Genomic DNA, 13310 nt, shown 5'->3' with positions numbered 1-13310 from the left:
CACACAAATTTAGTAATTTCTTGACTTTGCTTTTATGTGAAAAATTAAGAGCTAAACCAAAAGAATCAAGTTTCTAGCTTCAAAAAGACGCCATGGAAAGAAGTTACAAGCAGCTTACTCGACTCGATCACCACATTTTAGAAGATGAACTAATTCAAGTTGACTCGCAGTAGCCATACGTTGACTAAACACATATAATATTAAATAATTAAATAAACAAACATAAAGGTAGGAAAGACATGATCAGCTATAGCTAACCTCAGATAGTGAGCTGGGAGAGTGATCAAATGCAGAAGAACAAAGTTAATTTAACGGAGAATCAAACGTCGAGAGTGGAACATTTTAATTGGTCTCTATGAGACTGACTTATAATCATCGTAGAAATTAAGAACATGTGGATATAAATAAAACCCACATTATCAAAAAAGTTGACCGACTAACAGAGTCAGTCAACGCATCTTCATAATTTCATTCTACAAATATGTATGTGTTTTCACAGCTCTTTTCATTATACCATAGAACTTAATCTACCTCCCTCAAATCAAAATGTCATCTATTCTTTGGCATTCATACACATTCTTTTTGCTAATGTTCTGCTTTAACTCTGTTAGTTCTGCAACTAATGGTAATGAGACGGACCGACTAGCTTTGCTAGAATTCAAAAAGATGATCGTTGATGATCCACTTGGGATCATGTCATCATGGAATGCAACTACTCATTTCTGCCATTGGCCTGGAATTGCATCTAGTCGCCGGCACGAGAGAGTGACGGTGCTCGACCTCCGATCATTGTTGAATTCTGAGAATCGAAGAGGATGATTTAGAGATGGAATCTCAGTTTTTCATTAACTCAAGACAAGATGAAAGTTGTATCTTTACATTACATCATATCATCTCTATATATACATCTCTAAAAGTGTTAACCTATTCTATAATCTTGTGTACAATCAGGAAATAGGCTCAGCCATCCTTCACCATACTTTAGGTGGAGGATTGGCTGGGATTTGATGTTGATTAGAACACCCATGTGATGAAAAGGGCTGCCCATGCTTTAGGTAGAAGAAGAAATGACTTTTGCTTGAAGTAGAAGCAACATCAGGCGGATGGGCCAGCTGAGGAAGCGAAGCCCAGGCTGAGAAGACGAAGCCCAGGCCCAAACGCAGACGCGCGTTCCCTGTGAAACAAAAACCGACGTCGTCTTGTATTAAAACAAAGTGAAGCGACGACGTTTTGATAACGGTTGGAAAAGAGAAGCAAAACGTCGTCGTTTCTTCCCAACGGCTACTCCCAAATATGAAATCCAATCCCTTGCTCTTCTTCTTCATTTTGTCGTCTTCCTTCTTCTAATCAGAGCACCAATTTCAACACCCCCCCACAAGCGTGACTTCTCGTAGGTCGAGTAGTCCAAGCTTGGATAAGAAAAGACGAAATTGGGGTCCTCGTTGAGATTTTGTGAACAGATCAGCTATCTGTACTGAAGATGGAATCGGAAGTAGTTGAATTAGGCCTGCTTTCACCTGATTTCTTATAATGTGGCAGTCAATTTCAATGTGTTTCGTTCGTTCATGGAAAACAGCATTGCGCGCTATATGTATGGCTGATTGACTGTCACAGTATAAGAGAGCAGGTTGTGAGTGCTCAATCCGAAGATCCTGAAACAAGTAGCGTATCCACTGAAGCTCACAGGCCACCATTGCAAGTGATCGGTATTCTGCTTCTGCAAAAGAGCGTGAGACCATTGACTGTTTCTTGGATTTCCAGGAAATGACAGAGTTACCAAGGAAGATGCAAAATCCGGTTACGGACTTTCTTGTCACAGGACATTTCGCCCAGTCGGCATCTGAATAGGACTTCAGTTCCAGGTTATTCTCAGACGAAAAGAAAAGTCCTTTTCCTGGTGACGCCTTCAGGTACCTTAAAACTCTGTGTGCTACTTTTAGATGCTCCACTGTTGGCTCACATAGAAACTGTGATAGATATTGTGTGCTCTGTGAGATGTCCGGTAGTGTATGTGTAAGATACAATAGTTTGCCGATCAGAGTTCTGTAGATAGATGCATCTGCAAGTTTTGGTGACTTATCATTTACCTCCATAGAATAGACCATTGGAGTGCTTGCTGGTTTGTAGCCAAGAAAACCAAACTCAGTGAGTATTTCTAGAGTGTATTTTCTTTGACACATGTGAATTCCCTTTTGTGATCTAGCTATCTCAAAACCCAAAAAGTATTTGAGGTTACCTAGGTCCTTAATACTGAACTTTTCATGTAAAAAGGTTTTTATTTTGATGATTTGACTTAGATCATCACCTGTAATGATCAAGTCATCAACATACACTAGGATAGCTGTAAGGGATCCATTGTTGTATTTGATGAACAACGAGTGATCTGAATTGGATTGTGAGTATCCAAAAAGTGTCAATGCTTCTGTCAATTTGAAGTTCCACTGTCTACTTGCTTGTTTGAGCCCATACAGTGACTTTATCAATCTGCAAACCTTGTTGGGAGCAATGTCTGAACCGGAAGGAGGCTTCATATACACTTCTTCATCTAGATCACCATGTAGGAAGGCATTGTTGATGTCTAGCTGTGCAGTGTGCCAACTCTTAGAGGCTGCTATGGCAAGTAGGATTCTAATGGTAGTGAATTTTTGCCACTGGTGAAAAGGTCTCAAAGTAGTCTATCCCTTCCTTTTGAGTGTATCCCTTAGCTACCAGTCTACCTTTGTGCCTTTTAATAGAACCATCTGACTTGTGTTTCAGTTTGAACACCCATTTGCACCCTATAGGCCTTTTCCTTTTAGGCAGGTCAGATACAATCCAAATTTGATTGTCTGAAAGTGCTTTCAGCTTTGTTTCTATAGCTTTTTGCCAATTCTCATCCTCCATGGCTTGCTTAAAAGAATTTGGTTCCTTTTGACAACAAATTTGTAATGTAAAAGCAAGATGTTTTTGAGAGATTTTTGAAAAATGATTATGGATTGGATGAGGGGTACCTGGTATTGGAATGCTGATTGAGTCTTTGAGGAAAGTATCATGGTCTTGCTGAGACAAGATTTGGACTAGATTACAATAGTAATCCTGCAAATGTCTAGGTGTGAATCTAGTCCTAGATGATTTCCTAACCTCTTGTTCCACTCTTTCTACAGGTTCTGTATTGGTTTCCTGAGGGAAAGTTTCAACAGAATCCTTATGGTCACTCTCTACATGTTCAAAAATATTTTCATGTATGTCATGATGAGATGCAATCTGCTTTTCTATAACAGGTATGTTCTTTCTCTTAGAAGGGATCATAGAGCACAGAGTGTCTAAATCTACCTTAGGGCCATCATATGGGAAGATATGTTCATAGAATACTACATGATATCCTATTTGTATGCTGTGACTATTTAGGTGTAGAACCTTATAGCCTTTTGTTCCATGTTGGTATCCTAGAAAAATGCATTTGGAGGATCTAGATGTGAACTTTCCTTTATTTCTATCTAGGGTAGATATGAAACATAATGAACCGAATACCCTTAAGTGAGACAGGTCAGGAATCCTATTATGCAGCATTTCATAAGGTGCCCTGTTTTCCAACACAGGAGGTAATTTACTTTGAAACATCAATGCTCTTCCTACATTCAAGATGTGTTGGTGCTTTCTTTCTACTCTACCATTTTGCTCAGGACATTCAACACAGGATGTCTCATGCAAAATGCCATGTGAATTGAAAAATGCATCATGATTGAATTCTAGACCATTATCACTTCTGATGACCTTAATCTTTCTTTCAAACTGTGTTTCTCCCATTTTGTAAAACCTTTCAATTAAGTCTCTTGTCTCAGATTTGTGTTTCATTAGGTAAATCCATGTATGCCTAGTGAAATCATCAACAATGGTTAGAAAATATTATGACCTTGCATAGATGGAGAGGTTGGTCCCCAAAATATCCATGTGTACCAAATCAAAACTACCATTGGCCTTAGAATTACTGATAGGGAAGCTTAATTTCTTTTGTTTTAGCAAAATGACATACATCACAGACATGGTCATGATTGAAATTGATGTTTTCATTGATGTTTTTGAAAGATTTAAGTCTGGCACTAGACGGATGACCAAGTCTAAATGTCAAACATCAAAAGTTTTTGCTAGCATGATTTGAGATTACATTGACAGATGATTGTTTTTAAACACAAAAGACACTAGGATGCATAAAAGAGTCTGTCAAGTTCATGTAATACAGTCCATTTCTTTGCTCAGCTGTACCAATCATCCTCATAGAGCTCAATTCCTGCATGAGACACTTTGTAAGGTAGACCATTAGAACACAATTTGGAATTTACTGTCAGCTTGTTTGCAGAAATAAGATTGAAAGCAAATTCTGGAATATATAATACATTTAGAAGAGTGATTGTGTTTGTTAGTTCTACTGTTCCTATATGTGTGACTGCAATGAAATGATTGTTTGGTAATTGGATGTGGTGATTGTTGACTGGTTTGATTGTTTTAAAAAGACTTTTGGAACAACAAATGTGGTCTGATGCACCTGTGTCCAATAACCAAAACAAATTTTCTTTTTGAGTAGAAAGCTTACCATTGAAAGCATGAGATATGTTGGCCATGTTGCTAGTAGAAACTTGAGGCTGAGAGTTTGATCCAGCCTGCCTTTTCAGGGATTCATACTCCTCTTGTGAAATTGTCATGGTAGCTGTTTTCTGTGTGATTCCAGGTTCTGGTGCAGCAGACAGATTTGCAGAAGTGTGTCTTGTGAACTTGTAATCAGGTGGAAAACCTACAATTCTGTAGCATTCTGCTTCAATATGGCCTTTCTTGCCACAGTGATTGCAAACAAGCTTTGCCTTTGGATTCTTCTTGCTGTTTTGTTGTTGTTTTGTTCCTCTTGCAGAAGAAAAAAGTTATGATGGATGGATCATCTGCTTCCTGTGGTAAGACATTCTGTCTCTCATACTGAGAAACTGTTGCATATATCTTTTCAAGAGATGGAATTGGATCCAACATCATTATGGTCGATCTGGTTTGAGCATAGACAGGATTTAGACCTTTCAGGAATTTGATGATTTTGTCATTCTCATAGTATTCTGCTATGATCTTTAATGTCTTGCATTCACATTTTATGGCACACTCACATTCTGGAATTGGCCTTAAGTCATCAAATTCATCCCATAATGTTCTGATTTTTGTGTAATGATCAAAAATGTTAAGATCACCTTGTTTGATAGTGAAGATTTCTTCTTGGACATTAGAGATCCTAAAGAAATCTGTTTTTGAGAATCTCCCTTGTAGATCCTTCCAAATTGCTCGAGCAGTGTTGAATCTGGAGATAGATGGTTTGATAGAGGGTGATACAGAGTTCATAATCCAACAAGACACTGTTATGTTGCATCTGTCCCAGTTGGAGAAGTTTGCATCATCTTCTTTTGGTTGAGTGATTCTTCCATTGACAAAGTTGAATTTCACTTTTGATCTCAATGCCATTGTCATAGCTCTTGACCATGAGTGATAATTATTGTTGTCTAGCAGGGGTGAGACTAGTGCCTGTGTAGGATTTTCACTAGGGTGAAGATAAAAATCGGATGATGGAGAGAGGGCTGCATCAGAGGTAATTGAAGACATTTTGTGAGAAACTCTTCAAAAGGGTTGATATTTGTAATTGTTTTGAGATGAGTTAATGTAAAAACTAAGCTCTCTATTGGCTCTTAGATACCATGTTGAATCTGAGAATCGAAGAGGATGATTTAGAGATGGAATCTCAGTTTTTCATTAACTCAAGACAAGATGAAAGTTGTATCTTTACATTACATCATATCATCTCTATATATACATCTCTAAAAGTGTTAACCTATTCTATAATCTTGTGTACAATCAGGAAATAGGCTCAGCCATCCTTCACCATGCTTTAGGTGGAGGATTGACTGGGATTTGATGTTGATTAGAACACCCATGTGATGAAAAGGGCTGCCCATGCTTTAGGTAGAAGAAGAAATGACTTTTGCTTGAAGTAGAAGCAACATCAGGCGGATGGGCCGGCTGAGGAAGCGAAGCCCAGGCTGAGAAGACGAAGCCCAGGCCAAACGCAGACGCACGTTCCCTGTGAAACAAAAACCGACGTCATCTTGTATTAAAACAAAGTGAAGCGACGGCGTTTTGATAACGGTTGGAAAAGAGAAGCAAAACGTCGTCGTTTCTTCCCAACGGCTACTCCCAAATATGAAATCCAATCCCCTTGCTCTTCTTCTTCATTTCGTCGTCTTCCTTCTTCTAATCAGAGCACCAATTTCAACAATCATTAAAGCTCACAAGCTCCATATCCCCACATATAGGAAACTTGAGTTTTCTAAGGAGACTAAGTCTACAAAATAACAGCTTCAATTCTGAGATACCTCCACAGATTGGTTATTTGCGTAGGATGCAAGTATAGAGTTGTTCAACAACTCAATAGGAGGCGAAATTCCTTTCAATTTATCAGCTTGTACGGCCCTGGTAAATCTTGATATTTCTCGTAACAATTTGGAGGGAGAGATTCCTTCATCTCTTGGCGACCTGTCAAACCTAAAAAATCTACACCTTTTCATAAACAAGCTGACGGGAGAGATTCCTCCGTCTTCGGGTAACCTGTCTTCTCTTCACGAGCTTTCTATTGGATCCAATGATTTCTTCGGTGAGATCCCTAGCAGTCTTGCCATCTTAAAAATCTTTTCTTCGTTAGTTTTCATGATAATAGGTTCACAGGAACTATCCATCCCTCAATATTCAATCTCCTAATCTCGGCCTCTTTTCCGTTGGAAGAAACCGAATCCATGGTAATCTCCCCTCAAATATTGGCATAACACTCCCTAATCTCCAATTCTTTTCGGTTGAAGGAAATGACTTCACAGGGAACATTCCTGTTTCAATATGTAATGCCTCAAACTTGATGAATATTCAAGTTGGCGTTAACAAGTTTAGTGGAGAAGAGCCGTCTTTTGAGAAGTGTCACAAGCTATACAAGCTTATGATTACTGAGAATCTTTTTGGAAGTGGAGGAGCAAAGGACGACTAAATTTCCTCTGCTCTTTGGCCAATTCCACCAACTTAGAGGAGTTTGGAATGCACACGAACAACTTTGGTGGCCCATTACCCGAGTGCATGAGCAAGTTCACAACTTCTAGTCTGATAGGATGGGAAATCGGTGAGAATCGAATATCAGGAAACATACCAACATGGATTGGAAACTTTTCTAAGTTACGAGGACTGGAAATGCCAGGCAACCGATTTTCTGGTCCCATTCCGTCTACTTTAGGAAGGCTTGTTAGACTCCAACGACTATACATGTCATTTTACCAATATCCATGGGAATATTCCTCCTTCTCTTGGGAATTTAAGTGAGCTGAACTACTTAGACTTGAGAAATAACATCTCCATGGAAGCATTCCTCAAAGTCTCACCAACTGAACAAAGTTTTTCCGATTCAATATTTCCCAAAACAATCTGAACGGTGCAAATACCTTACGGACTTATCAGCCTCACTTCATCAACTATTTTCAACATCTCTGAAAACAAATTGACTGGCACCATTCCTAGGGAAGCTGGGAATCTAAATCTAGAATATCTAGATGTTTCGAGGAACAATCTGTTGGGCGAGATTCCAAGTAGTTTTGGAGGCTTCACGAGCTTAACAGAATTATACATCAATGAAAATTCTTTTGACGGTCAAGTTCCTTCCTCTTTAAGTTCATTGAGGGGCCTTCAATTCGTAGATTTTTTCAAATAACAACTTTTCAGGTGAGATCCCAGAATTTCTTACGACTTTAAACTTGAAATATATGAATCTATCGAATAATAACTTTGAAGGCAAGGTACCAATTGGAGGGATCTTGGCAAATGCAAGTGCAACTTCACTCGTAGGAAATACTAAGCTCTGTGGGGGTATACCTGAATTCCATCTGCCAAAATGCAAATCCAATGTGCTGAACAAAAGAGGTTTGACTAGTCGAAATAAATTAACCATCTTCATAGCTTCAGGAGTGTTAGGAGTATTTTCATTGGGCACTCTTTTGTTACTTTGTCTACTTAGAGAAGAAAAAACATGAGGGTGCAACAAACTCAGAGAATTCACTTCTAAAGGTATCTTACAAGGATCTTCTTGAAGCAACTGAAGGGTTCTCCTCTTCAAATCTAATTGGTGCCGGGAGCTTTGGATCTGTGTACAAGGGAGTTTTAGGCCAAAAAAGAACAGTTGCTGTGAAGGTGTTTAACCTTTTACGCAGGGAAGCATCCAAAAGTTTTATAGCAGAATGAGAGGCTCTGAGAAATATCAGACATCGAAATCTCGTCAAGGTACTGACTGCATGCTCAAGTGTCGAATATAATGGAAATGATTTCAAGGCTCTTGTTTATGAGTTTATGGTCAACGGAAGCTTGGAAGACTGGCTGCATCCACCAATTGTTGTTAGGAGAATTGAGGATGATTCCATACCAAAAAGTTTAAATCTACTTGAAAGAATAAACATTGCCGTTGATGTTGCTTGTGCTATTGAATATCTTCATCACCAGGGTGAAATGGTGGTTGTTCATTGTGATTTGAAGCCAAGCAATGTCCTTCTTGATGGAGAAAAGACCGGACATGCTTGCGACTTTGGGTTAGCGAAACTATTATCAGATGGCATCCAAAATTCTACTGCAAATCCTTCAAGCTCTTTTGGATTTAGAGGAACAATTGGCTATGCTCCACCAGGTACATTCACCTTCTCGTTCGTCTTCCGATATTATTTACGAAATTCTCTTCTTGTGGTGGCGTTCTGCTTACGAAATTCTAAATCGTTTGTGTAGAGTATGGCATAGGGAATGGAGTTTCGATATGTGGCGATGTGTATAGCTACAGTATCCTTTTGTTGGAAATGTTCACCGGGAAGAGGCCGACGGATGAGATGTTTAAAGAAGGTCTAAACATTCATGCATTTGTTGAGAAAGCATTACCCGGGAAAGTGGTCGAGATTTTGGATCCTATACTTCTTCAACAGATAAGCAACTCTAGAAAGACTGAATCTCTAGAATCCTTGGTTTCAGTTTTGCAAGTTGGAGTTGCTTGTTCCGCTGAGACAGAAAATACTAGAATGAACATGAGTGATGTTGTTGTCACGCTTTCTTCCATTAGAAGACATTTCTTGAAAGGCGACAGGATCATCGGAGAGAAACTAGGATTGTCACATAATCTGAAGACATATTGTGTTAATTTGAAATGACAATTTTATATCAACAAATTTTAATAATATTTCTAAATTGACCCATTTTAATTCAATTCTAACAACATACTCCCTCCATAAATATATAGGAAAAATGACAAGTAATTAGGGACGGAGGAAATATTAGCTACGGTTTGAAAAATGCAATTTTTTTAAATTCCTATAGTTGATCTGATTAGGACATATAAAGGTGCAAACAATGGCATTTGTCCTGAGTTATGTTTTTCTCACTTGTTCAAAGCAATTCCCTATAACTTCTCCATTAACATCTCTCTACTATACATCTCCGCCATTGATGAAGCTCGAAACCTATATAAGCTTTTCCATTTTTCTCTTAAAAATCTCTCCTTTGCATAGCAAAAAGAAAAAATGGCAGTGACAACCGCAACACTAGGATCTGACGATCATTATTTGAGCTCCACTTTTGCATCAAGATATGTCCATGCACCTGTTCCCAGGTATGGATCGATCGTGTTCATATAGTGTTTGATAAAATAACTGAAAGAGAGAAATATGAATGAATTAATATTGTTGCAGGTTCAAAATGCCAGAGAAACCCATGCCAAAGGAAGCAGCTTATCAGGTTATTAGCGACGAGCTAATGCTGGATGGCAATCCGAGGCTTAATTTGGCCTCATTTGTGACTACTTGGATGGAACCTGAGTGCGATAAGCTCATGATGGCTGCTATCAACAAAAACTATGTTGACATGGATGAGTATCCTGTGACTACAGAGCTCCAGGTACAAAAAAAATAGTCAGATGGGCCGCTTAAATACTATTAGGAAACTTGTAAAGAAGAAAATAATTGCCTCATAACAAATTTTAGATGACGAAAAGTAATTTAAATTTTGCATAATCGATGTGTGAACATGATTGCACATCTGTTCAATGCACCGGTCGGAGAAGATGAATCAGCAGTTGGTGTCGGAAACTGTGGGATCATCTGAGGCAATCATGCTGGCTGGTCTGGCTTTTAAAAGGAAATGGCAGCAGAAGAGAAGAGCAGAAGGAAAGCCTACTGATAATCCCAATATCGTTACAGGAGCAATGTGCAGGTAAAATATTTTTCATCATATTCGTCTCAAAAAGTGAAGTTTTGAGAAACTTGTGGTCCAACAGGTTTGCTGGGAAAAATTTGCGAGGTACTTTGAGGTGGAGCTGAAGGAAGTAAAGCTAAAGGAAGGATATTACGTGATGGATCCTGAGAAGGCAGTGGAAATGGTTGACGAGAACACTATCTGTGTAGCAGCCATTCTAGGATCAACATTGAACGGAGAATTTGAGGACGTTAAGATGCTTAACGATTTGCTCATGAAGAAGAATGAGGAAACAGGTTGGGACACTCCAATTCACGTCGATGCAGCAAGTGGGAGGGTTCATTGCTCCATTCATTTACCCAGAGCTTGAATGGGACTTCAGGCTTCCTTGCGTGAAAAGCATCAATGTTAGTGGACATAAGTATGGTTTAGTTTATGCTGGAATTGGTTGGGTCGTTTGGAGAACCAAAGATGACTTGCCGGATGACCTTGTCTTTCATATTAACTATCTTGGAGCCGATCAACCAACTTTCACCCTCAATTTCTCCAAAGGTAACAACTTTATCAACAAGTTATCTTTTTTATTCTCGGTTTAACTTTTCTATTATTAAATTCTCTGTTTATTTTGTTTTAATAGGATCTAGTCAGATTATTGCACAGTATTATCAGTTTGTCAGGCTTGGCTTTGAGGTAATTTTGTTTTTCAGGAATTGCAGGAAGTAGGATTTTCTTTATAATAATGATGAATTTGGATTTGAATAGGGTTACAAGAACATAATGGCAAACTGCATGGACAACGCGAGAGTCTTGCGAGAAGGATTAGAGAAAACAGGAAGGTTTGACATTGTTTCCAAGGACGTTGGGGTCCCTCTAGTTGCATTCTCTTTGAAAGACAGCAGCAAACACACTGTGTTTGAAATAGCTGAGAGCTTGAGAAGGTTTGGATGGATCATTCCAGCCTACACGATGCCAGCGGATGCACAACACGTGGCAGAACTCAGGGTGGTGGTTCGAGAGGATTTCAGCAGAGGTCTGGCTGAGAAACTTATCGTACACATGGATCAAGTGATTAAGGAAATCGATGCTCTTCCAAGCCGAATCTATCAAATTGTTGCTGAGGTTTCTTCAGACGGTGACAAAAGTAAAGTTGAAGAAGCTGTTAAGAAGACTGTTAGGAATTGGCGAAAATTCATTGAAGGCAAGAGATCTGGCGCTTGCTAAAGTGTCTCCCGTTTCGTCACAATGCAGCAGCTAATTCGTCTTTCTACTGGCGATTTTCAGACACATCAAAGATTATATATGTTTAATCTCTTCTATAATTTTTTTCGAGTAAAGATGACGTCTTAGTAGCCTGCTCCCATTATCTGAATGATTCCTACATAAGACTTTCAATAAAAACTAGCATACATTTTTGCCTCTTTAAAGTTCTACTACTCCTACCATTGTTTTAGAAAATTCAGTATCAGTCCCTGTAATTGGTGAATGTTTGTAAACTAGTCCTGTTACTTTTATTTTCTCTAATACAAAACCTTAAAACTTTACTTAATTCGGACCCTTCGAATTTGAATTATTGCGAAAATGACCCTTATACAATCATTTCATAGTATGAAGCCCAAGAAAGATCCTGGCCTGGCCCAACCTGAGCATTACCTGTCCTCAACAATCATCTATCGGCGATTTCCAAATTCAGCAATCTAATCTGAAATCGACTTAAAATCAGGTAAAGGGTAGCCGGAGATACTAATCGTAAAGCCATTGATTAGTCTTCTTCGTAAAGTGTCTCTTTGGTTCTGTTGTTTTGTAGCCATAACAAGACCGCATGTACATTCCTTCCTGGTAATCGATTTCTCTCACTATCATGGCAGTTACTTTTCATATTTAAAATTTCTTCTTTGCTTGTTCTTAGCGAAGATTTTTTTTTCTTAACTCTGTAAATATGCATTTCATATTGATTAATTTCATGTTTACCACTCACTGTGAGTTGAAAGTTACACATTTTGTGCTAAGAGGATGGATGTAGTCATATTGCTCACGAAGTGTTTGAATGATTGTCCATGAGACAGGAATTAAGCGTACTTTGTTTTGAGCATGATAGAAAAGTAGTAATAAAAAAGGGAACTTTATGCAGAAAATGAAAATTCTGTTAGTAATTTCTATTGATAAGCTTATTCTCCAATTCATTGTTTCCGAGTTAGTCCATCTCGCTGAATTTAGTTATGTTTAAGGATCATAATGGTTACATTGTTTCTGCATTAGTTACTTATGGAAGTCTCTTAACTTTGATTCTCAGGCACTCTATGCTTTGCTTGCTGAAAAATTGAATCGAATCGCAGTCTTGCCGGCCTACAGTCTCTAAGTCTTCGAATAAAGGAACCAACAACTTTGTTTAGCTAAACATGAACGGCAGCATCAAAGGAACTTTTGTTAAACTTGATTCAGCCTCTCTTACCAATGCGTCAACTCTAGAAAGCCCACTTCTTGTCCTTTTCTTCTGTTTTTCGTTTTCATAGAGAGTGGCAAGAGTAGAAACAATTACACCATCCTTTTTCATCCTTGCTTCTCGTAACCTTAATCCTCTCGCTCTCACTTTCACTCGTTTATCATTATTTACTTTAATTATTCAATCACTCTGGTTTTTTGACAATGTAAAGTACTTTCGTTTTCTTTTAAATGACAAGAACCCTGGTTTTCATGTATTGATATGTATTTTAAATAATTTTATCCTTTTCCCTTTTTTTCCCTGACAATGAAAAGGTCTTTCAATTATTTATGTGCTATAAGTTCTTCCCTGTCATTCTACAAAACTGGTTATCCATATTGGAGAACTATTTGTCGTGCCCGGAAGGTTTTAGGTTCACAATGTCAGCTTTATCACCAATTACCATTTTTGAAGACTCCTTGCTCTGATTTATTTATTCCCCTTCCTTTTACTTCCCTTTTTATCACAAACTCGTATTGTTCACAAAGTTCCACCTTGGATGATACATGTGATACAAAGGAAATTGATATAAAGAGCCGAAGTTTGGATGATCCTGTTGCCAAGTTATACGGAG

The 13310-nt window shown here is 38.4% G+C and overlaps 2 pseudogenes; both read left to right on the top strand.

Annotated features, from left to right (window-relative positions):
• The first annotated feature begins 546 nt into the window (after positions 1–546).
• LOC139881929 (uncharacterized) lies at positions 547–9218 on the top strand (annotated as a pseudogene).
• A 369-nt stretch (positions 9219–9587) lies between these two features.
• Positions 9588–11478, top strand: LOC139881928 (glutamate decarboxylase 5-like; annotated as a pseudogene).
• Positions 11479–13310: the final 1832 nt, after the last annotated feature.

This window comes from Rutidosis leptorrhynchoides, unplaced genomic scaffold (assembly GCF_046630445.1).
Source record: "Rutidosis leptorrhynchoides isolate AG116_Rl617_1_P2 unplaced genomic scaffold, CSIRO_AGI_Rlap_v1 contig210, whole genome shotgun sequence".
Classification (NCBI taxonomy): Eukaryota; Viridiplantae; Streptophyta; class Magnoliopsida; order Asterales; family Asteraceae; genus Rutidosis; species Rutidosis leptorrhynchoides.
The sequence above is the reverse complement of the archived record's forward strand: the minus strand, read 5'-3'. Positions and strand labels throughout refer to the sequence as shown.